Genomic DNA, 26,038 nt, shown 5'->3' with positions numbered 1-26,038 from the left:
AAGGAGGCAAAACAAACCACCACCACCACTGACAAAAAAAACAACCATGAAAAACCCTGCAAATAAACATATGCAAATTCTCCTAATGGGGGAGAGAATTTATTGAAGAAGAAATGTAGTCAACCGGTTTGAAATATAACTGGATTGTGGCTAAGCAACTTAAATGAAAATGTTTTGTTAATTCTTTTTTCAAAGTTTTGCATAATCAATGTTCATTAATGTTAACCATATAAAAATAAGCAAATAATATATGGCTATGTTTCTGGGTTTCTGTGTTCTGTTGGCTCTGTTCAACTACTGACTCTTAACATTTGTTTTTTTTTATGATTAGACTCTCCTCCGTATTTTCATAATGGTATCAAACTCGCTGAGTGTTAAGCACCTATGAGGAACAGATGTACCTAGTTTTCATAATCTTGGTCTCTTAGCTAGTGTTCCAAGTGATGTCAGGATGTATAGCTTAGTAGTTGATTGTATTTTTGTTTACACTTACTGCCATGCTAAGAACATCTGTTATAAACAGTAGTCTGACAAAGGACGTGTCAAGAAGTGAAATACTGTAAGAATCAAAATTGACGCTGTCTTTCATCAGTGTTGAGACTGTCAGAACTTGTACAAGCCAGCCCTAACTATGCACAGCAGGCAATCTGGTGCCAGCCTGCTGTTAAATAACCAACATTTAACAAGAAATAGCGTGTAGATGTACTGTGTGGTTTAAAACATCGTGTTAAGCATCATTAAAATTGAGTCTCCTTAGAGCCTTATTTAAAAAAAGAAGTCCTTTCTCTCTCTTCTATAATAAGACATTTCTCTCTGACTGTTTCAATTAAGGCTCTAACAATACAAACAAAATGCCTCCTAATTCAGTACAAAACTGGAGAACCACTGTTACTGTGAAGTTGCAAAGGCAGGTGGAAAAAACTATATTTACAAACCCCTATCTAAGCAGTAATGAGAAGCATCAGATGGCTGTATTTCATTGGATTTCTCAAGTCCATCACCCCTGTTAAAGTTTATATTTGTAAATGTTTCAGTATCTGTGGTTCAGCTGCAATCTCTAACTCATTGGCACCAAGGTTTTAGGATTCACAGAAGCCAACATGCTGAGCAAGTTTCTGCCTAAGCTGATTGATTACGAGTGATATTCAATTACAAACTGATGGTGAGGTAGTTCTTAATTGGGGGTGGAGGTGGTGTGTGCACATATGTTTGGACAGTGTTAGCAGCAACCTCATTCTGTTTGAGATGAAACAACTCTTTCCAATTCCATTTTTTAATACGTTCCTATAGCACATTATCTGTGCCTGTGTGGAGTCCCACAGATTTCCTTCTGTTTGATGAAACTTGCAACACTGAAGCCTTCATAATTGGGTAGAGAGGCCAAAACGAACTTGTCCAGTTACATTCTGGGAAGTACCAGGGATTAATTATAACAAAAAAATAAGGGAAATGGTATGCTAAAAGTGTAGGAACTCTCAGACACAACCCCAACATGCTCTTGAAATACCATGACAGAGTCCTAACAATGGTGATAAAAATATTAGGTACAACAGGTAAAACATCTGTAAACTTGAAAACATCTGTAAACTTGACTTGGTGTGACTGAACGGATGAATGTCCTGGACATAAGCAAATAGTTGTTTTCTTTTGCTGTAAATCAAAAATAAAAGTTGTGAATGAGATTAAACACTGCAACAGTGGGTACCAAGTACATGGAGGAGAAGGTTGTAATATCACCCTCAATCAATGAAATCATAGTCACAGAAATTGATTGCTCTTTAAACTTTTTATTTTGAATTAAATTCATTACAAATGAATTCTTTTTTTCTAAGCTAGGTGAACCTGGTTACTACTGATATATTTAAGTTTGCATCTTTTAAAATGTAATACCCCCAAAAGACGGTTTTACATATTAATTCCTAAGGATTCATCCATGATGTTTCTGTGAGTTCTAGCCCAGCTATTGTGAGAATAATGATGAATAACAAGGCTCTTGAAAAAAAAATTAAATGTAAAGTACTTTTTTTAAAGCTTTTAGTATTGCTGGCCAGGAATGGTGATGTGCACTGAAGTTACTGAACCCCGTTTTTCTGACCTTAGGGAGTGCTGCCCTTCCTGCTGATGGAGGCACGATGCTTCTGAAGCAATTCCCCTGAGTGAGTCAGTGGTGCCTCTTTCATTTTGAAGGTCCAGGATAAAGTGTCTCCTGAGATAGTACTTGTTATGCTTTGGTCGGGGGACTTATGGCTTAATATCATAATCAAGCTCCTAAGTCATGCAATTTCGTATTTGCAGCCTATTAATATTCATATAAAATGTTAATATATAACAGCGGATCTCCTCAAAGTAGGGTGTCAAAAGCTCCAATAAATATAAATGGCATTTGGTTCAGCATGGGTTTACATATGTGATGTTTTTACATTTTTTACACTGTAAGTGTAGTCAGTGACACCTTGTTAATACTATGTTTGGTGCTGTTGTGAGTTAGTGGTTGTACTACATATACATTTTGGTGACTATTTGTCTCTGTTATGAAAATAAAGATGCTAAAATAACTTTTTAGGCTTTTTAAAATGCACATAATTTTCATTTTAGGCAGTGTAGCATAAGTTTAATTATTGCTTTAGTAAAGTCTTTGCTTGTGTCTGTTAAAATGCAAATAAAATTGTGGAGAAGAATGAATGGCATCATATACCCACAACAGATTTCACTGCAGACTATAGCAAGTGTTTTAGATCATGTTATTAAAAGCTGAAAATGTATTGATTTCTTGTGGTCTCAGAAGGGCAATGCATTTTCTCCTGTTCTAAGTAAAAATAAACCAATAAATGGCTGCATTAATGGCACTATTACCGGGTAGCAGCAGTATGTTTCTTAATGTCTCAGGCCTCAATCATGCAATCACTTACTCATATGTTTTACTCCAGGCAGCTTCACAGACTCATTATACTCAATTGGGTTATTTGTCTCAGAAATGAATTCGCTGAAATCAGCCTTGGTTCAAGTCACCCATTCACTTCTAAGTGAATGTGAATTTGCTGTGCATTATGTAAGCCTAACCTGGAGGAAGATATTTTACACCATTGCGAGCAGTGCAAATTACTATACGGTGCCTTACTTCCAGTGAACTTTAGACTGTCTTCATTATTAAGCAGATTTATATTTTATCTTTTACAGCAAGATAAGTAACGTATGCCAACACTGCAAAATCACAGCATAGCTAAGAGTTGGTAGTTTCTTCTACTAGTTATCTAGTCTGTCATAGCCATATATTTCACTCCTTCCACCCCTCATTCCTTCCATATGTGACCTTGTCTAGTTTTCCTTGTGAAAAGCTAGAGGATCATGTCTCCTTTGGGATTGTGTAACAGAGTAGATAACATTTCCTTGGCACTAAAGATATGTTGTGAAATGACTCTAACAGAAACTGGAGACAATTGAGATTGGTTTTTATTTATTTATTTTAATGCAATCTAAAGTCTCTTGATATCTGTGGAAATAAAATAGATCTACAAATTTATTTTCACTTCTAGGACACTTTAGTAAACTGTAGAAATATGAACTGACATTTTTTGCATGTACTGAAACAGAAACATTGTGATATAGGTAATGGAGGAAGGCTGCAACTTCATTTATACCTTTGTATCCAAGTGGGATGTATGCTCCAAATACCCGGCAGGATTGTATCAGAGATGTTTTAATGGTTCTTGATTTATTAGGAATTTTTTGGTAAGTGTGAAGGCCAGACCCCCATCTTCAGGTCTACCTGGGGAACTTGGCTAGAAGCCCCATAATCAGGAATTACAGAACAGACAGGAGCAATGATAGGAGCTGCATAAGATGCATTCTTTCCTACTTCAGCCTCTGACCAGGCAATTTATTGACTTACAGGGGTTTGTTTGACTCTTTCTAACCTACCTGACTTACTGGAACTCTCCCACTGTGCAAGATTTGGAACCTAAATCCCAGACCAGACCTCTGGATGCCAGGTGGCAGTTTGCCAGTCTTATTACATGAGGAAAAAAAAACCCCGTCGCCTTTAGATTCCAGAGCTGTCAGAAAAAGCAGTGCCTCCCAGCATGGGAGTCAGCTTGTGAGACAGAGTTGTATTCCCTGTTCAGAAGTCTTGAACATAATAAATGTATGTGCGGGCAACAGAAAGGAGATGACCTTCTCTGCTTGGATGCAGAAAGGAAAAGGTATGGAGAGGAAAGAAGGGAAAGAGTTTGTCATGCTGAGCATTCCCTTACCTTTTCCCAGCCAAGAGGTCTTTGTGGCTCCACTGCTGCCCTGGTAGTTCCAACACCACCAAAGCTGCACCTCAGCTAGTGAACTGACCACAGAGGAAATGAACTTTTTAAAAGCTGACTTGTATTTGAAGTGATAGCACATGAGTAAATGTGCTTTAGAGACACAAACAGTCTCAGCACAGGTGCGCTGGGCATTTGATTGTCTACATAAGCAGCAATTAAGGTATAGCTTAATTTTTGCAGATAGAGCAGAGATGAACTGAAATAATATTAGTCCTGGATATCCACTTATTCTTACTGAGTTTCCTCCATCCATAAATGGAGCAATAATAAGTGTAAAAATCATGTGAACTCTTAAGGTGACAAGGTGACACCTTTGGCTGAGCTTTTGAATGTATTTGTTCTTTAATGGATCTAAGCACTGACATAGACTGGTTGTTCAATAATCAGATAAGGATTGCACCTATTATTTTTCTAGACCCTGGTGGGGGGGTGATTTAAAAAAAAAAAAAAAAAAGTAGGAGCGTACATGTCTCACATTATTTCACCTCTCTTGCATGCAAGAGGTACAGATTTGTTAACAATGGGTTAATGCAGAAGTGACATTCAGGGCCTTTATTTACTGAATTTTGTTTTTGGATATCCTTAGTCCTGAATTTACAGCATTATCATGCTGATGATCAGAATGTTCACAATTAAAGTGCCTTAAAATAGAACTACGGTATGGTCACTAGAAAAAATTGAAGCTGAAGATGCGTATCTTTAAAATTCCTAGATGACTAGAAGATGTTTTAGGCTGAAAGTCAAAATCTATTTTAAATCTCATATATTAAATTCATGTTAGGCCATTTAGGAATGCTAGAGATTAGAAAGCTAAAAGATCTTTTAGAAAACGTGTTTTTAAGGGGTTATTTGCATTGATGATCATTAGAAAAATAGCATTCTTCACTTAATAAGTCTAATGCCATGATTTCTCAAACTGGTTTGTATATTTGGACTCCTATGTCCTGTTAACATTAATAGTGGCTATGCACAGATTTAAACTTCATATATATTCTTAGAAGTACGTAATGTAGAACAGTTGTATAGAATAGCTGGTATTTTAGCATCAGATCCACTATAAAGATTTCTGAATGAATGTACAGAAGAATGTGATCATAATATAGAAGGACTTGCAAGAATCTCAGTACCTTGAATTTCCAATAAGTTTTGCCAGCTTCTTTATAAATTATTGCTATAGGCAATGAGTATATCAATAACATACCTATGCATGCTGCCATGGAGGATTTGAAGTATGGTATTAATGTCCACAACGGGTCTTCTGAAAAAAATGTGGAACAAAGTAACAAACAATCTGACAAACCTAATATGATATATAGGTGCTAGAGTGACAGCACACTAATGGGCTGTAGGGAAATGAATAATACTAGTTAATTAGCAGATTGATTTCATTACCGGGTTTGCAGAAGAGCTGCAGAGAGATCTTAAATATTCCACTTATGTGGCTTATATCTTCTTCCTTGTGGAGTCTAACAATATTAATCAAAGTGGGGTTATAGTGAACGTTAAATGGTGACAGCTCCAGGTCAAAACTCTAAATAGGACACACAAATCCTTCTTAGATGTTCTCTCTAGATGTTCACGTGTATTGATCGACTGAGGACATTTTCAGAAGTGTTTCTCCTCAGTTGTATCTGCCAGATGTTCAACAAAAAGCCAAGCTAAACTAAGTCTTGATGGAAGGTGCTTACTAGCTTCTTACCATCATAGTAGTTGATGTTCATATCCAATGCAAAAAAATTCCCATACTTTGTGCATAAATCTGTGTTATTTTCAAAGAAATATAATGCTTCTTTTTAGGTCATCATGAGCATGTCTATTTAAGTGCTTTAATGTGGATAAGGAACATGTTTGTGAAGGCATCCCTTAGTTGTCTCCACTGCCTGTGCTTTGGTTTGTGTTACGTTGCAGGGTGTCAGAACTGTCCTTTTGGATAATCCTAAACTGGAGGATGCACTCAGGAGAGCATCTAGCATGCCCTAATGGCTAACAGGCACTCAATTCATGGGACCAGATTAGAGTTAGACTCAAAATAAAATAAACTCTTTTTGTTCTTCAGTACATGCTAACTTGCTCTTGATATTTGCTCTTTCTGGACTGTACCGTTTACTGATATAGAGATAGCCACTGATGACTGTAGGATTTATTAGCTATATTAGCTCTAAGTTCAGAGTTGATTTTTAGCCAAAAATGAATGCCAGATGAGAGTTTCAGCCTGAACGGGAGTTTCTGGCATGAACTAATAGAGCTGAGGTATTCATCAGGTACGGCAAATGAAGTGTAAAAGAAAAGGCCTGTGGGTGAAACTAGTACAAAACTTTCCACTTGAAAGTATCCACTTGATGCAGCCTTCTTGGCTGCATCAAACCTAGTGTCTGTAAAATCTCTAACAGTTCCACAGTAGCATTTTTGTTTGTTTACCTGCCATACATTGTTGAAATGAAGGAATTATGAATGGAACAATGTGATTTCCAGTGCTACTTCATAGGAGAAAGTAGTAGTTCTTGGTGGAGGAGGCTGTATCAGTCAACAGTAGTACTTTTCTGGCAGATAAAATTTTATAAATCCAGTCTTACATAAATTTTCTTTCGTTGCAGGAAAAAGTCTGGAAAAAGAATTCTCTGACAAAAAAAAGAGCTGTCCTATGGTAAAATGGTATGTAACTGATCACGTTTTAATTTTAATGAATGATAATGTAAAATGTTACATTTATGAAAGAATTTTAAAAGGTATGGTTCATATCAGCTCAGTATTACTTTACTTAGCTATACTTGTATGGCCACATTTTCTGTAAAGTGCATCATTCACCATCTGAAACAAATCCATGAGAATTACCATAGATTCATTTCAATAACAATTTGGCTAAATCCAAAGCAAAATAAAAAGTTAAAAATATATGCTTATTTTGAAAGTGTCTCTGAAGACAAGAAAAATAACTGATAATTTTATGAACATAACATTTAAGGAAAGACCAAATTTCTGAAAAAAGGTCATGCAAATATGGGGGAAACTAAAATCATGTATATAATTTGTGTTCATCTTCCCTCGCTCTCGCTACCACCCTGCCCCTCACACCTCCCTTTTTTCTGGAACATGAAACTGGGAGTAGAAATAGTACCTTTATATTTTTCTAGGACTAAGCATGTATGCTATTAAACACAATTATTCACATGGTAGAAGGGCTTGCCACTAAACTTTCCTTAGGTTTATCATCTTTTAGAGAGGTGTGACTGTGTAGCTTAAGGAGTGGAATAACTGAGTTACCTGACAATACCTGACAATTTTGAATCTGTTTTTAGAATGTAATGTTTTAGTACAGGTTCGTGGAACACTAAATTTCAGGCAAAAGGTAAAAAAGCTGACCAATAAGGTAGTATTTGTTGGAATTAGTGATTGAAACAAATTCTCACCAAATGTGGTGAATACATGCAAAGCATAGTTGCATTGTTGTCTTCCCTGGGGAGAGAAAATCATGGTCTTTCTTGTTTTGTTTTTTTTTTTTTTTTTAAACACACATAAAACTCCAGACTTTTTCTTTTACAGCAATTAGTGATGATGCATGGAGTGAACTGCTAAGTATTCGTGACTAATCTGGATAGACAGGGTTGTCCCTTGCTAATCACAATGAATATTGGCCTGTCCATAAAGAGCAAGGAGTGATGATATCAAAGAGAACAGTCAGCTATTACCAGGGCAAACTCTTGGCCATGAGCTTTTGCAGATGATAATGTGAAATGACAGAGATGAAATTAAAAGCAGTGTTAACTACCCAGGAGGCAGAAAAACACACAATTGTTTCTTTGCAGTTATTTGTGTACTGTACTACATTGAGACGATCTTTTCCAGTTTTATTATATGCATTTTGAATGTACAAAATACTCGAAGTGTTTTTAAATGGTGGTGACTGTATCAAGTTTCTGGCTCTAGCAACACAGAGAATCACTACACAGAGTGTTGGTATTTCTTATACTGGACAGTCATTGCATTTAGTATGGGGGGTAGGAGGGGAAACCAACCTTTTTTTTTTTTTTTGCTGAGATGTGGGTTAGGTGTGGCTATGCTTTCCAAATAAACTATTTCAATCCATTGGTTTTCTTTTTTTTTTCTTTCTTCTTGTTAAGGCAGTAAAATCTCTCTAGTTCTTGCTCCCCTCAGCAGAATTTATCAGAAATGCCCAACGGAAGGGAGAATGGGTGTCCACTGGCAAGGGTTAATGCTTCTGCTACCTCCAATCTGTCTCATTTTCAGAGTATTACTAATGTGAGTGTCCACACCGGGGAAGTAGCGCAGTTGGTTTCTACAACGTTACCCTTGTGAAGTCTGCAGTAATCTTGCTGGTTTGCTAATGATCGTATTTTGGGAAAGGTTTTACAGACTCTTCATTTCTGTGACATGCAAACCCCTTCTGAAATTGTGGATGCTGTTGAGAACCTCTTGATGTTATCAGGCTGTGGATAGCATAAAACTAAAGGAAACTTATTGACCTTTGCACAGATCCTCAGAGATCCATTTTGATCTAGGGAATTAATTGCCTGTTTTCTCTGAGGAGAATTCTTTGCAGGTATGAATTCTTGTTGTAGATCTGCATTTGTAGTCCCTACTGTGACACTCTCTCATGCAGATGTGTTTAGCTTGTCTTGGAAAAAAGAGTAGCTTGGGGGCTTTTGCCACTGCAGATAGCTAAGTCTGACCCTGTGCTGAGTTTTGTACTAGCACAGCCACTCTGCTAGCAGAGCCTCAGCTAGCTTGTGAATAGGTGTTTTAGGCATGTTTGTAAGATGATGACTGCAATGTGGATAAATCTTAAGGAGCAGCCTGTCTCCTAGTGGTAAATAGGTGATGATTGAGTCTGAGGAAGAGCTTACTGATAAGTGACTGCATTTTAGTTTGGTTAGAAGGATGTAATATATCATTAGATGTTGGTCTCTCAAGAAGTAACATCTTCCATAAACATTGGGCCAACAAATTCAAGGTCAGGGAGGGTAAAAGGTTTAGTTTCAGGCCCTTTGAAATGCTTGATATTTTTGGGTCAGGTGGAGAGATGGAAGAAGTCTGTAGAACATGGAGGTGTGGCAGGAAAAAAGGATCTGATGGGAGTCAGAGGACGGAAACATCATACTCTGCTGTTTCTGAGTGTTTCACTTTCATTTAAATGCCTTTAATAGCTTATCTATTGCAAATGTCTTATTTCCATGTTTGCCTCTCGTGCAAGGCAAATGTGATATTTCCCAATTGTTTTCTGTGTGTATTTAGCTCTCCCATAAGCTTAGGAAAGTGGTGACATTTTCAAATAATCCTTTATCTCCTTGATTTTTTTTTTTTAAATTGCAATTGCTTGTCCAGCATGTTAACCAGTGACTGTAAAATTGCAGTCAAAAGTTCACTTCCTCCTCACAACTTTTCTGTAAAATAATGGATAACCTTCAGTAACCTCAGTCCTTGGTATCTTGTATAATTTTATTCATTTTAAATACTCAAGCGCTTCCCCATGTTGTAAAACACAAAGGTCATTTTTTAACAATGTAGTGTTTCGTTTTGTAAATACTGAATTCTACTGCTGTGAGGAAATCCCATATGCGCTTAAAATAGCACAAATTTGGCTCTCTTATTAGTGTGAATATAGGAAAAATTGAGGGGCAGAAGGCTGGTGAAATAGTCAAGGATTTACGATGAAAGAATTGAGTCATGTGGCTTGAATGTTGTCAGACTGCACATCACTAATGCCATCCTTTACATATATCCATCAAAGAGAATCTTTTTTTTTTTTTTTTTAAATTGGTTGTTAATGGTGGCTTGGACTTCCAACTCCTTTTTCTTGGTCACGTTGTACACTAAACAGAATGGAGCACTCTTGCATGGTCCTCTCCGCCAGCTGCAGGGCAATCTCTGCCCTGCTCCCTCTTCTCTGGCCCTGGTGCTCACAAGGCTGTTTCTCACACATTTTCCTCACTGCCACTTGGTGTTTTTGCCCTTTTTTAGCACTTTCTCTCACAGCTGCCGCCATCTTGCCTGCTGGGCCCATGGCTGCTCTGCGGCGGGGCCGCTGGAGCCAGCTGTGTCCAGCATGGGGCCTCTCCGCATGGGTGCCACCCCTGCAGTCCCCCACCAAAACCCTGTCACCAGAACCCCCTACAGATATGTTCTGGTGAGCTTGAAATGATATTCCGTAGCTTTTTGGATAAGGTGTCTGATATATTGGAATTTGACTACCATTTGCTTTCGTCTTTCTTTCACTGTCACTAGTAAGATACAGGACAGGAGAAACAGATGGTTTTTGATTCCTCAGTTTTAGTGAAGACAAACCAATTCATTACTGCATCTCAGTCTTCTGACAAAATGCATACTTCTGTTGTTGTAAGGAATGTGTGAAATTCCTTGAAGTTTTATTGTAAATATAGTTTATGGATCTGTAACTAGGTCTTGTATCTGTGGTTTTTTAAACATGCAAACAAAATCTGGTGCTTAAATCTAACCTCTCATGGGACACCTTGCATTAACTTACCTCAATTGGATCTGGTTAGCCTTGGGCCAGTCTTAGTTTTCCTATAATTCAGCTTTTCTTCCTGTAAGAGGAGAATAATAAATGTCTTTAAACTCCCAGCCGTTAGTGCTGAAAAGAGCTGTTATGCTAAAGGTTGTGATGTTGTAATAATGAGGGGAAAAAGAGAAGGAAAATAGCTAAGAATCCAAAATGGCATTCATTTTATCCTGAAAATGCTGCAATAAGTAAAGATCAAAATGAGGCCTGTGGTCACCAGCAGAATACTTAGGCATGCAAGAACTCAGGATCTGGCCCACATATGCAGAACACTGTCACTGTCTTTACAAAAAAATAAAAATCTTTCTATGAAGCCATAAATTCATGTGACTTTTCTGTGAACACTAAAATAATAATGTGAACAGACAACCCATTTTTTGGGCACGTTTCTGGAGAACAGTTGTTTTCTTAAATGAAGTTCATTAAAAGTGAGTGGTTTGCCAGGAGTTGTCTTCCTTTGGCAAGCATGAGCCATACGCATGGAAAGCCAGCAGCACGTCTGTAACCCCTTTGACCCTCACCAGTTACTAAACTAGTGTAGCTTCTTCAGGCTATCTTATCCTTTCATTTTGATTTAAGCCTGTAATGTCACTGACATATGTCCACGTATCATCTTATATAAAAGAAAATGTTTTAGAAGAAAAAATGGTTGTCTGTGGTTAAGAGACTGTGCCCATGTTTCAGAGGAATGTTTATTCCTCTCTAACTCATACATTTGACTGGAACATAAATGATGCTATTGGCTTGGTCCTCAGATATTTAATATTCCCCTCCCAAACTACCCACCACCAAAAACCAAAACACCACCACATTGCTGGAACGTCTATAATGAGCAGTCCCAAAGCATTTCTGTTTAATTATTCAGAAAGCGATGAAAAGTGTATATTTCACAACCTAAGCTTCCAAAAGCTGGGACTGAGGACAGGAAACAAGCATGAATTAGTGCTGGAGGGAGACAACATGGTTGTTGCATATTCCTATTTTGTTGGTCTCCCTCATGAAAATGCTACCGTCTCCTGCTAGATGGAAACATGTCCATATCAATGCTAGCTTGCTAGATGAGAGGTTCCAGCAGGATGGCTCATCCTTTGTCAGACTGCCAACTGCAGGGGTTGCACAGGGATGGAGCAAACCTGTTACCTCCTTGTGGGAGGAATAGATGAAGAAGGAACAATGAGAGAGGAAGCTGTGCACCTGGCAAGTCTTAAGTAGATAAGAGACAAAAACCTGCATTCAGGTTTAGGCACAAAGAGAGTTAGTCAGATCTCTTAGTGCTTTTTGTTCCCTTCACTTGCCTTTCAAACTTGATAACTCTGCTTAGGCATCTACAAGGAATGAGGTGGCCTCTGAGAGAGATGCAGCTGGGGCAAGCAATTATGGACCTGGGAAATAAAAGTCTGCCAGCACGCAGTCAGTTTGAACTGCCTGAGAGTGGTGAGGAATGAGTGAAAAAGTGCCCTTTCTGTTTCACTTTTCTTTCTACCCTTCCTTATCAGGCTGTAGGAACATAAAGATGGGACAGCCTCAGAAAGGGAAAGTGTTCATGTTTCTGTCATGGCAAATCTGCTGTAAGCCAGCTGAAGTAGAATAGAATAAATGCAAGAGCTGACAGTCTTTCTGGAGACTGCTGTTTTAAATGCTGGACTGGCATACCTGCTTATTTTGGATTGTAAATTTTCACTGTCCTAATTGAAAACAATATAAAATACAACAAAATAAAACCCAGTTATGATTTCATGGTAGAGATGACTTTAGAGCTGTTTTAAGATGGTAGCTATCATTTTGTCTCAAATGCAGCACACAGAAGAGCTGAATATAAATAGTGCTGCACCCAGCCAACATTTTACAAAAGCAGGCATTCCGAAACATCAATGCATGATCCCTTTTTTTTTTTGCTAGACAGCTGGCTCCAATCTGAGCAGCAATTTGTTACCTATTAGTGAAGTCATCTTGCTCTTGGCTGTACCATAAAGAGAGCTTATTTGACTCTTCTTCAGAAATAACAGTTATTGCTAGCCCCTTTTATTGATAGTACAATATATGGTGGTAATAGCCATGTAGCAGCTGAAGAACAGCTCTTTGTGACACTTTTGATCCATTGTCCTAATTGTGACTATAAGGAGAAAACCAAACAAACTAAATACTGATGTGGAATAGAAATTAGGGCTAAGAAATGAAGTAACACCAATGTTATGCCATGTCTGAATTTATTTTCAGTAACATTGTAGTGCTAGTATAAGCAAAATGCTATTAAGATGAACATGATGAAAATATTTTTTTCTTGGTCTTTTCAAAATAGTCAAATAGGAAATCTTGACTGGGAAGAATGACTAATAGGCCACCTGAGATCTGAAAAGTATCTTAAAAGAGCATGTAATCCCCATTCACAGCAATGGACATAACTGTTTAGCATTTCCTGGCATTGGCTCACTGCTTAAGGCTCATTTTTTTTATGAGCAAGGCCTGAATAGAAACTGATTGAATTCAGATTTTTCTTATTGAGTTTTGTTTTTTTTTTTTTTCTCTATGGATACTGCACCTGGGATTTTTGAAGGAATAACTCAACTTGCTTTACTCAACTCTTACGAAACCCTGAAGTAGTGTAGGCATAGCTAACACAACTGTGCATGAGGTAAAAATAGAGAAAACAGCTCTGCATGCGTGGTACATTCATGAAGAATTTCAAAACCAAAATGGAGTGATAAAATGATTGGTAAAATGTGGACTTGGCATCCTAAATTACTGTGGTATTGAAAACACAGCAGTATTTTTCCTGTGTGAGCATACAAGGAAGTTGTATATAGTCTATTTTTCCAAACTTCTCAGTTGTTTTTGTGAAGTGTAACCTATAGCCTCTTTTTGATTCTATGACAGAGGAAAGAAGAGAGGATGATTAAAAATCTGTAGTAAACATGTGGTGAGGACTTATTTTTCAGGTTTTATTTAAAGATTTCCTTCCTCAGACAAGTTTTAAAAGCAAGTTCTACACAGCATCAAGCTTTTTCTAGAGTCAAGATCTCATCTCTACTGTTATCGTTGAGGTGCACCATAATTTATAATTGAAACCACTTGTGAGAGCATGATTTATTTTTTTTATCGTGTTTCCCATGTATTGCTGTCTTGTCAGTTGATGTATTGTCTGTCTTGCTTGTTGAAAGGATGCTATCCTCATGTTTGGTTTGATGAAGACTATGCAAGCACCTAAGAGGGGCATCAGATCCTGCTAAGGTTGCTCTTTCTCATCCCACCATTGAAGTAGGAGATGTCAAAGCCAGCAGAGTCTTGTTCTAAAACACCCACCACAAGACCCAAACATCAATCAGTCTTTGTGTCACAAGTGATTTCATTAAGCTGATGATATCACTAATTTGAAATGAAACTATTTGTATCAGAGTATATGCTCCAATTCCTTAAACTGATTGCAAAATCCTTGCTCCTTTTCATTAAAATGAAGGCAGAATTTAAGTTAAATTTGTTATAAATTTATTTTGCATTTCTCTAAACACATTTATTTCTGGTGCAGAATTTTCTTTGCCTGTATTGTCTCCTGCAATGATAGAAAGAGATGCTACCTAAGGGAAAGCATGTAAGCCGACTTACTTTCTGCAGTTAATGCCTTAGTGCTGGGAGTTGTATCAGGGACATCAGAGGCTACATCCCTGCCTTTTAGTATTCATTTATATCCTTTTAGTACTTTGAGTCTTGATCTATGCACCTGCTGTCCCTGAATGTCTCGTTCCTCTGTGAACTTCCTGATAGTATCTTCCTACAGCCTCCTGTAAAAGAAAGTCCTAGAAATTTAATATCCACTGTGTAAAGTAGTATTTCCTTTTATCTTTTTAAAATTAATCCCTTTTTAGTTTCACCAAGTGCCCCCTAGCTGTGGTGTTGCAAAGATCTAAGGAAATACAGTTCTTCATATTGCTTGCATTTTATAAACCTTTATTCTCTTTCCTTTCAACTTTTTTCTCTCCAGCCGTTTTACTCCCTCATCTTAAGGCAGCTTCTCCAACTCTTTAAACATTATAGTTGCCTCCTTTATACTTTTCCACTTCCACTGCATGCTACTGAACTGACCTTGACCAGCATTGCACACTTTATTGAAGATGTGGAAACACATGAATCCTTTTGTCTTCTCCTTAGCACTCTTCTTAGTGCCCAATACTCTAGGCCCAATGTCTTTTTTTTTTGGCTGCTTCTGTGCAGTGAGCCAGCTTCTTTCACCATTTGGCAAGGGTGACTCCAAGATGTTTGAGTTCTAATTTCCAGTTTTGAGGTGAGCATTACGTAAGAGTGGGTTAGACTATTTTCCCTGAATATGGTCTTTGATAATGAGCTGGTTTCCTACTTTTTTGCCCACTCACTCATGGTTGCAGTGTCCTGCTGATGTTTCTTGCCATTGGCAGGCTGACCAGCTGAAAGAGCTTAGTCTTATTCTTAACACCCTTCCACTGGTCACTAACAAATTGGAACTGATTGTTTAGTTAATGTTGAATTTATTGACTGTAGTTGAATAGAAATGGCCCTAGCAGAGATCCTTGGGGACCCCACTGCTGGCTTTTTTTCCATTTAGAAAAAATGTTCATAAAATAAACTTGACTCCAATGGCATTTAAGTGTTTTAATAACTGCTACTACTGTGAATATCTGCAGTACTCTCAGGTGAATTCTATTAGGTCTTCTAGACTTCCTGACATCTGGCTTAGAGCTTTGTTCTCCTAGCCGATTTAGCTCCTTAGAGCTTTCTGCTACAAGAAATAATTTGATTTTTGAGAACCTCCCCAACATCTTCAGCAAGGATCACCAGTGCAAATTGGTGACTGAATTCTCTGCCTTGGCAATCTCATGTGCTTCTTTCACACTTTTGTTGTCGAACTGTCTCTCTGAGTCCCTTGTTGTCTTCTTCCTCTGATGTATCTTCAGACTTCTTACTCTGAAAACTCTGTGCAAGGTGCTCTTCAAATTTCTCTTTATTCTCCTCCTTTCCAGTCCAGGTTTGTCCTCCCCTGTTTAATAGGCTTTCATGTTTTTCTCAGTTGAGCAAGCTTTCTGTTCCTTAGATACTGACACTTTCTGTAGGTTGGTGTCTGTAACATTCTTTCCTGTTGAGGCTTGCTTGGGTTTTAGTCCATATGCAAGACTTCTTTATTTTATATTTATTCCATTTACAAATATTTTTAAGAGTGCTCTGTAATTTATGCAACAGAACTTGAATTGTTATATAATTGTGATATTTAATACACATTCTTCTTGCTCAGTTTAGCTATTTTTGAAGTCATCAACAGATAAGACTGGTTTTTGCTGCTCAGTTTGAATCAAGTCTTCAACTTTAGATGTTTGAGTCCCATTAGTTACATGATTATGAAATATTTCTCAAGAACTCTGTTCTAAATTCTGTCCAGTCACTTCCAAGATCTTACTGTGCTGAAAATTTTACTTGTGTGATTAGCACTAGCCTTTCCCATTTGCAGATTCAAATTAGGACTTCTGTTTTTTCCATGTGGCTTGTCATTTATTAAGTAATAACTTAAAATGTGTTTTGTCATTCATGCATGGTATGGCTGTAGGTTCATTTAATCGTTGCAGGAAAAAAAAGTTGGAATAGATTACTTTTTGTTCAAATGTCAGTGATAAGTGATAAAGTTTAAGCTTGTTCTGTCACTATCACTGAGTCCATGTATTTCAATTATTGCGAAAGTTTTCTTCCGTGCACAAAATCCTACACCTACTAAGTTGATGAGAATTTTGCTGCTAGGGGGATGAATTTTAGCCTGTTGCCTTCCTGTAACTTTTCTTTAGAATGATGCTATCACCTTTTTGTAGCTCGTTTTTATGCTGCGTATGACAAACGTTCCTCTGTGTATGCTTATCTCATTTAGGGACTTCAGCATTGCTCTCTGGTAATAATTTCAAGTGTGTGTTCCTCTGTTTTACATATATACTATTATATTTAGTTGTATATTTCTAAAACCATGATTTTCTACTGTAGAATAAATGCCAGCTTCCATTCTGTCTAAACTCCATAATTTTTCCATTTACTTAGTTTCTATTACTTTATGCTCTCTGCTCTTTTCCCAAATGCTAACTAACATACCCATTGTTCCTGAATTGGGATGAGATTGCTTATTGGAAAATGTAGTAGAAAATTGTCATTGCTCTTAGGACATATTGCTTGTTTACAGTAGCATCTTCTATCATCACAAAGCTCTCATTTTGCTATGTTCCAGCAACTTATGTTTTTCTACTGAGCCCTCTGAATACGCAGGCAGAAAATAGAACATTCAAATACCAGTGCATAAAATTACAAGGTTTAGCAAACAATCCACTGGAGAGGCATCAGGTTATATATTTACCTTAGCTCTACCTCCATTATTTCTGCACTTCCCTCCAAGAGTAATAAAATGTGTTCACTAGGCTTTTTGTATGCAATAAGAATTTTAATTTACTCTGGAGGAAGAGCTAGTTCATAACTCAATAGAACTGACTGGGCTCATAAGTTATTTAGTTTTGCTCCTTGTGATAAAATCAGGACACGAAGCCATTTATTATGTTTTGTCTGCCCTCTCAGCCCTGTAAGTTGACTCAGAGCTAAACAATTAAAGTGGCAAATTGATTTGTTTACAATGCAAATCTGAGCTCGATTGGAAATAATGCAAAAGGCATAACCAATTACATGTTTCATAGGGTAGGTTAGCATGAAATGAAATAGATTTAGCTGATCTGTGCTTAGGGATGCTGTACAGTTACTGATTCACAACCGCCTTGCAGTTCTCAGTGGCTGTAAAGGATCTGATGCTGCTGTCCTCAGACTGCTTGGGCACATACTGTGAGAAAACAGGCCTGCTTCACCTCTGCTTTTACCAGGATGGGTAACGCAAAGAATTTTCCACACACATTTTTGGAGGAGAAAAAAAAAAAAAAGAAAAAAAAAGAAAGTGTCTGAGAATAATCTATGTATTTGTATATAAATTGGGATTTTTGTTTAGTTGGAGGAAAATGTGGGGGAAATCATGACAGAAGTTATTCAGATGGAGATAGTGACAAGTAAATAAGTAAATATATTATTATAAAACATTAAATGAAGTATTTAATTTTTCCTTGCAGAGCCTTCATGCAAAATTTGAACAAAAGTTTTATGAAAGCAAAATTATAGACAGTCATTCATTAATCCATTTTTGTCTCCCTTTGAGTCCAAGCTTCAGAAACACAGTAAAGTCAATACTTCAGTACAGCAGTGGATGTCACAGATTTTCTCGCTGCAACACTGCTCTGGAAGCCTTGAGATGAAGTTGATACTCTCATACAAACTTATTTCATGCATATCTTTGCAATTAAGTCCATCCCCTCCCCAGCCAGGCATATTCTGCAGGCGATTTGTACCCTGTCTGACTTCAGTTTGATCCTTTAATGCAACTGTAAGGTATTTGGATTTTTTTTCCTTCTTGTTACATCCATATTATCATCATATGGAATAAACTTGTAATGAAAAGGACAGTAATTCACTAGCCGTTTTTATGCAGGAGGACTGTTCTTACTCGCACAAGACCACAGTTGCTTTTTGTGCTGACTGGGTATCATGTCTAGGTTTACAACTAAACACAGCGCAGAGCTGTGGTAAGCAAGGTCCGTTTTGTTGGAAGACAGATAGCTAATTGGCTATTTAACGTGTGCATCACCTGTTTGAAACGTTGCAGTCCTGGTTGGAGACCACGCTTGCTTGTCAGCTTTTTAGAAACAGTGGTTGAAATTCTAGGGACATGGCTTCTTCAACATGATAGCTTTTGGAAAAACAGCCACAAAGATGGAAGTAATTTTGCAGTTGGTGTTGAGCACGAGAGGAGAAACTGAACTGATGCTTCGATTTGTGTTTGGTACATGAAAATGACTCAAAATTAAGTTATTAGTTTGTAATGCTTAAAGTATTTGCTCTTCCACCACTATTGCCACTCGAATCATCTTTTAAAATAATTTTGGAACCACAATGAATTGTCAGATATAATGCATTAAGTAACATGAAAAACTCAATGCAGGCTAAGGGACTCTAAAACATTTGATTGCTATCACTTTGTGTGAAAGTGAATCAATTTAAAACAATTGTCTCCCTTTGTATTAGAGTGACATATCTTTGATAGTAGTTCTGGATCTCTAATGCAAATAATGGTACTTGAGCATATGCTAGAAACTTCTTTTTCTGAACCATCTTCAAAGTAAAGGGGGATCAAAGTGTCAAGAGTGTAGATCAAAACCATCAAAACCTTACCTATATAAATATATATATATATATGTGTATGTATTTTAATCAGCAGTTCAAAGGAAGATTAGAAACATCCTTCTCCTGATTTCATTACTGGCAAAGCAAACATTTTAAATCAGTGTTCAAGTGTCATGATGATAAGAACAGTTGACTGTAAGAACTGAAAGATGGTTTGCTTTGTTAAAATAATAACCCCCTTCCCTAGGATGGTGAAAATATTAAAAATAACTCAAACTGGAAAAGCTCTAAATATGCAATCGTTACCAAATCTGTTGACTGGAAGAATTGCTATTGCTGCTGAAAAGATATGTTTCCTGTGCTGATATTTTTATTCTCCCCTGTATAAACTAATGTTGAAGATGAAATAGGTTATATTTTTCCATAGCTACATTGGTTTTCCAGACTATGCACATTATGGACTTTTTTTTTTTTTTTTAACTGGGACTTTTGAAGTATTTTTCCATCAGGAAGAGAAGATGTGTGAAAAGTTTTAGGTAATAAATTCTACTGCTCATTTGCTCCATACTTGACTGTGGTGAGGTATTTAGAAACTACACGTTCTGTTGTGAGTGCCCAAATATACCAGAAAGATTTCAGTATTCCCATATATTAACAGTGCATGTCACTGAATTACTGTCTATACTTGCACAGCAATTCATATTTGTGTAGCTGTCTGTATTTCCTTCTAAGTTTATGTAGCTAATTCATCATGGACAGCTTTCAGCAAATGCATAAAAGTTCAGTTTTGGGTGATAACTCGCCTATTTTCTTGGAAGTTTTTATTCTTAATAGTAGGATGCAATTAAAAATATGCTTTTTCAGATAAGTAGTTGTTAATTAGAAAACTGACTTCCTCATCTCAAGGTTTTTGTTTTCCAATTTTTACAAAATATATTGTTAGTAGAAGAAAGTCTCTAAATATAATTGACAATTTCATTACCAAAAGTGGTTAATGATAGTGTGCATTTGTATTACTTACCCTTCTATTAATGATTTTCTTAATATTCATTCTAGCTAGTTTTGTTGATTTTTTCTAATGTGACATTTGTTTATACTTATTTCATTACTTGCCATATTTAATGTACCAGTGTATCTCATCCAGTAAATTTCAACATAATTGGAATGGGAATAGTTTTCATCATGAACAGAAATATTTCTTTTTTTTTTTCTTTTTTTCTTCATATAAAATGACCAAGAGTTTGGGTAGTCTTCATCAGACAAACTCTGATATGACAAAATTGTTTTCCAGGTATTATTTACAAACTTTCCTCCAATATATATGTCTGTCAAAGTGCATTTGATTTACAAGAACCCCCATAATGTTTTAGGCAGCTAGGGTGATCGTTAAAGTAGTCATTAAATGCTAATGTGTAGCTGTTAGTAGGAAAATAATCCAAAGCAGCTGGTAACTGAGGCTTAAGAAAATCAGTTTTGCCCAGTTTGGCTTTACAAACCGGGAGCTGGGGCAATGGAAGAATACTGGTGATGTTCAAAGGCTGCTGAAGACCTCCATGCTGAGCAGTGGCAGAATAGAGAAAGAGCATCCCTCTCCTCCTCTTCCTCTGTGGCTTGTACTTCCTCACTACCGAATACCATTATAAGGGTGCTAAGGGGTGTGTTTGTCATGTCTTTAATTGGTAATGATTCAGAAGATTAAAACTTTTTCCATGCAAAAAATAGAGAGGTGGGACACAGCTCCAAAGCATGTAGGTAGGTAGAATTGAGAAAAGTGAATTTGAGGCTGCTTGGTGATCTAGGTACTTGGTCCTGCTGCTTATCTTGTGCCAGCATTAGTATCAAATCGATCATTTCATCAGCTGTACCAGCTTGCTGTTTTCTTTGTGGAGCTGATTTTCTGTTGGGCTTTTCAGGTATTCTGAGTTATGGAGGAATCTAATGAGTGCTGGAGCTGTGGAACGTGCTGTTGGGAAGGAGAGGGACTGAAGGGTGCAGGAACAGCTCCTCTCCCAGCAGTTGCTCAGTTGGCTTATGCCTGTCTTCAAAATGTAGACTGAAGGGTTTGGCCAGGGATTAAGAAAATATTAAACATCAAAAAAAAAGCAGGAGGCAGCGGATAGGTGCGGACAAGGAAGTGCCAGATGAGAGCGGTTCAAGGATGCCTGCTCTCAGGTGCAAGTTTTAGGAAGAGTGAGGCAACATTGCTCATGAAGAAACTCTTGCCACGGTGAATGAGTACAAGAAAGAAGCAGTGGAAGCAAAAGGTTAGTTTTAGCTATGTAATAGAAATTAACTGATCCATTTTAAAAGTATAAAGTTTAGAAATGCGATGGTAAGTAGCTATCTTGTTGGAACGCTCAGATACCCACTGAGATGTTTTGTATGCCTACAGCGGGGAAGGCTGTGCATGTACATATATATTTTTAGTGAGTTTGCCGTAAAATTATGCATAGAGGCAAGGCAAGTCCAAATCTTAAAATCATGAAAATCATAACAATACCCCTCCCTCCAAGCCCAACAAACCAAAATGAACTCATCCTAGTGTTAGTCCTGTATTTTTCCACTATCTCACTATATTTAATGTCAGCTTTTTATTCAAATTTATGGCAGTCTCATGGTCCTTGCATATTAAAAATGATCCTAAGACGTTTCTAGCGCTTTGGGTCTGAAATTCAGCAAGAACGAACAGGTCTTTTACCACTGGAGGATATTGCTCATTAGAGTAGTTGTCGTTGGAGGAAGGTTTACGGGTTGTTAATATGAAATTTAAGAGCTTTTGCTCTATGTAACATTACTGTCCACCTAACATTGGGCCATAATCACTCTGCATTTTCAAACTCTAAAGAAAGAGCAGAAGTCTGAACCAGATATTTATTTAATATTATGGAATTGTTGTTCTAGATTTTGTCCTGTATTTCCAATGCCTCATCCCTTTTTAGCATCATCAGTTTGGTCTTTCTAGTTCTCCTTTTTCAAATATGGCAGCGTCACGTTCTGATCATTTGTGAATGACCTCAGAGCACTCCACTGATGCAATGTACTTATCCTTAGTATTCATCCCTCAGTCAGTCAAAGTAGTGAGTTTGGCAAGAAGTGTTTGTTGAGATGGTGATGTTCCTGTAAGTCTGACAACAGCTGTTGTTAAAGTGTGGCTGTTTTCCTCTATTTAGTATGTGAACAAGTGGCACTCAACCCAATGCAGTTCATTATTCAGATCAATCTCACATTGCCTGTTGAAATTGGCAGTTAAGATGTGCTTTGATGACTTCTGCTCTCTGCTGCATAAGTTAAGTACTCACTAAAGGGAAGTACCATTCGTTGTGTCCTTTCAGATCAGGTTGACTGCTCTTCACCTCCTGTCAGAACTGTGTGAAGGAAATATGTCAGTGAAACAGGCGACTTTTTTTGAACTTTGGTTTTATTTTGATGGTTGGACGCTGTGCTGCTTGCATGTCTTGCTCCTTGATAATGGTTCGTATTTGTAGAGCAACCTCCGTCAATGTCTCATGGATGTGTCCTTGATTTATTTTGATGCTGTCATAAACATTTTTTTTTTTGACAGATTGATACAACAACAGTTTTTTGGGGGGTTCAGAATAGATCATCTTTGTCAGCTGAGAAATCCAGTAATAAGCCACTAAGTTGGACTTCTTTTTAAAATGCCACTTTCTGGTAAACCAAACAAACAAAAAACTAATTTCAAAAGGAAATGCTGTCCCTTTGTTGTCCCTTCACAGCCGGACATATAAGTCCAGAGAGATAACATATGAGTAGGGAAGAAAATTCTGAAAAGTCTACCATCCATTAAATGAACCCTTTTCCATTCCAAGTCTTTTGTCTGATAATTATTGCTCAATGCTGCTTTTCTTTACCTGAACTTAAAAGACCACAAGCTGAGGGCTGCCTCTGTAGTGGATCTTGTCATCTAGTGGCCATTGCTTCTGGATTTTACCATCTGCACATGTGTTTGGCCATCAAAAATATTTGTTTGTATTTTTATGTGATATGAATTCTTATCTGTATTTTACTACCCACTGACTGTGTATCTTCAGGGATGTTCAGTTTTTCCTGTTGTAGTTTTCATACTATCATTTGCTTAGCTGAATAGTATGTAGAAAAGTTTGTAATTGCACTAAACCCAGGAAGTTGTCAGACTCAATTTCACCCAAGTTTGTAGAATTTTTTAAGCTCAGCATGGTTTATGTTTCAATAGCTTCCAAAAAAAAGGTCTACAAGCTGCTGTTTCCCCCAACCCATTTTTTCTCTGCCGCTACTACCTTGGCATCTAAAACTGCCTTGCTGTGACAAGCTTCTTTTTCAGTGTGTCAGTAGTGTCTAGTTATTTTTCTCTCTGCTCCCAGCTTCCAATAGAAATGTTCATATATAACATTTTAAAAGTGAGTACTGAATCTACTTACAGTGGAATTTACTTTTCTGTAATGTTTTTAATATTTAGGGAAGGAAGAGTTGGCATGCAATGCTCTTACCTGTTTATGCTTTTGTGTGGAAATAAAAATGTTTTAAAAGCAATTTAACTAAATATGCATGATGCATTTGTGATAACCCCTGGCAGCCAGAGCTTTGGGTCACACCTATTTATTCCTTTGCTATATAGTGAGCACCCAAAGAAGATAATAAAGCTTTCAAGCTGAAAGCCATGTTTATTAGAATATAAATTAGAATAATTAATGCTTTGAACAGAGAAATCTTGAAGTGATGTGAAAGAGAGACTAGGAGTAAAAGGGATTTACAAACAGCTCTTTTCCTGCCACTGGTCTTCTTGCAGGCAGGTTCTTTGCTTCCCAGCTTGGTTTCAGACTGGTGGCTTTCTGGGTACAGCAGATTCTCTGCTCTCTGCCCCACTGAGGTCGTAATTGGTGAGTGAAGCATTGAAGGTGTAAATGCTCATTCAGAAGAATACCAGGTAGCTATTGCTAGTGTAGTGGCAGAGTGGCCGAAGTCTCTTGGGCTTGTCCAGTCTTACCCTGAGGTGCGCTGGGTGGGGTGGTTGAGCTCAGGCACAGGCTTCCCAGACAGCTCATACCAAGGAGCCCTGCTTGTGCTTCCCACAGAGAGTTTTCTATCCTTGCATCAGAAAAGTTAGCAGCCTGGGCATGATGCCGCCACCACTGCTGCCTTTACAGGTGCTGGACAAGGGCAGTGGAGGAGAACTTCAAAGGACCTGCAGATGCCCTGCTTGCTATTACCTTTGATCTGCATCCCTCCCCTCTTCACTGCCACTTCCCAGCTCTAACCTGGCAGCGAAGGTTATTTCTCACTGGGAGCTACTGTCAGAAGAGGGAAACTGGCATCTTTGATGTTAGTAATTTGGTTCTATTTTGCACTTCCTTAGTTTTATAATGTATGCTTGAGCTCAGCCTCTCAGTAAATGCTTGCAGATAACCATCCTTTTCATTTAAAAGAAAGTTCTAAAGCTTCTGTAGACAGCTGAGGATGCACTCAGAAGGGGGCCTGTTTTAAAGCACTTAGCTGTGGAAGGCTGTAAAGGCTTCACAACATAACAGCCACAAGAAACTCCTTGGAAGGGGAGCACCCTGAGCCATGGTGTCATAAAGGCCATGGCTGAACTTGAAAGTTGTTTGTAGCAATTACACTTTCCATTGTGCTTTCCAAGACAGTAAAAGCAGATAACATTTTGAAGGCAAACTTTAGGAAACAAACACAAATTGTGAAAAGCTAAAATACACAAGGTGTATATGTCAAACACTTAGTGGAAGGAGAATCCTCCCCCCCCCCCCCCCCCCTTTTTTTTTGGAATGTTAAATTTGTTCCAAAATTGCATACTTTTGTCTCTTACTCACTCTTTAAAGGATACCATTCTTGAACTCTCTTTGCTGTTTTCTCCTATATATACCTTATTTTTTTCTGTGCTGCCTTTTATGCCTTGAAATCCTTATGTGAACTCCATACAGTAATACTTTCTTTTGCTTCAAGCCCTACCTCAGAAAGTATTGGAGTGGTAAGATATCTATATTTTATTTTAAACAAATGTTTTTAAAAGAGAAAAAGCTATCAGTCTGTGAACCACTGGTATTCTGTCTGGTTGTGTGATCATGTTGTCTTCATACTTGACCTGTTCCATTTTGCCTTCATATTTGCTGTATGTATATTATATATGTGATTTTTGCCATTAATAGGAAGAGACTTTAGACTTTGTATTGACCTGACAAATGCGGGTTGTCAGGACTTGCCTGGGCTTTTCTTGGCCTAAGCTAGTTTTAGCTTGTTTTAAGATCTGCCCGCCTAGGCAAATACCTATTACCTCAAATTAGTGCTGGAGGTACTGAGGGTGGGAAAGGTACTTGGCAGCTCTGGGTAGACCATCCACAATAAATAGCAGATTGCTCGTTAAGCTTTAATGGTCTTATACACAGATCTGATTATTATATTTAGTCCTAATTTCACAAATACTTTGGATATTAAATGCTACATAAAGTTAATAGGATATAAAGACAGGATTAGTTCATTTTTAAGATGCATTTTCAAAAGCATTCAGAGACGAGTAAGACAGAAAGGCAAGGGTCTCAGCAGTGTGGTCTATCTAGACATTTTCCCACAATGAGTGCAGGAAACAAAAACTCTTAAGTACATGACAATCCAGTTCTTAGGGGAAAAAACAATGGCAAGACTACTCAGTCCTTAGTGGTATGGACCAAACCATATCAATTGGATGGAGAGAAGCTTTAGCTTCCCCTCAGCAGTTAGTACTACTTGGGGCCTTTGAAAATGAAAAATGAGTGGTGTTTTTTTTCTTTTTTTTCTGAGTGCAAATTTGAGTAATTTCCTTTCAAAGGCTCAAGCCTTTGCAGAATATTGCTCACCTCGATGTTTGATGTGTCCACATGGCAGTGGATTCCATCAGTTTAATTCCATTCTTACCTCTCACTTTTGAACCCAGACTAAGTTGCAATATAACCTACTCACTGGATTGTTTTATGGATTGGTGATTGAGTGTCTA

General features: G+C 37.6%; 1 long non-coding RNA gene across 2 annotated transcripts in view; it reads left to right on the top strand.

Annotated features, from left to right (window-relative positions):
- LOC308194080 overlaps positions 1-26,038 on the top strand; it is a 147,716-nt gene that overhangs the window by 100,336 nt on the left and 21,342 nt on the right. For both annotated transcript variants that reach the window (XR_013950239.1, XR_013950240.1), the window contains one exon: positions 6,908-6,965. This is a non-coding gene — a long non-coding RNA (uncharacterized lncRNA). The remainder of the gene's footprint in view (positions 1-6,907; positions 6,966-26,038) is intronic.

This window comes from Anser brachyrhynchus (assembly GCF_964034855.1).
Source record: "Anser brachyrhynchus genome assembly, chromosome: 4".
Lineage (NCBI taxonomy): Eukaryota > Metazoa > Chordata > Aves > Anseriformes > Anatidae > Anser > Anser brachyrhynchus.
Note: the sequence above shows the minus strand (reverse complement) of the source record. Positions and strands in the feature narration are given on the sequence as shown.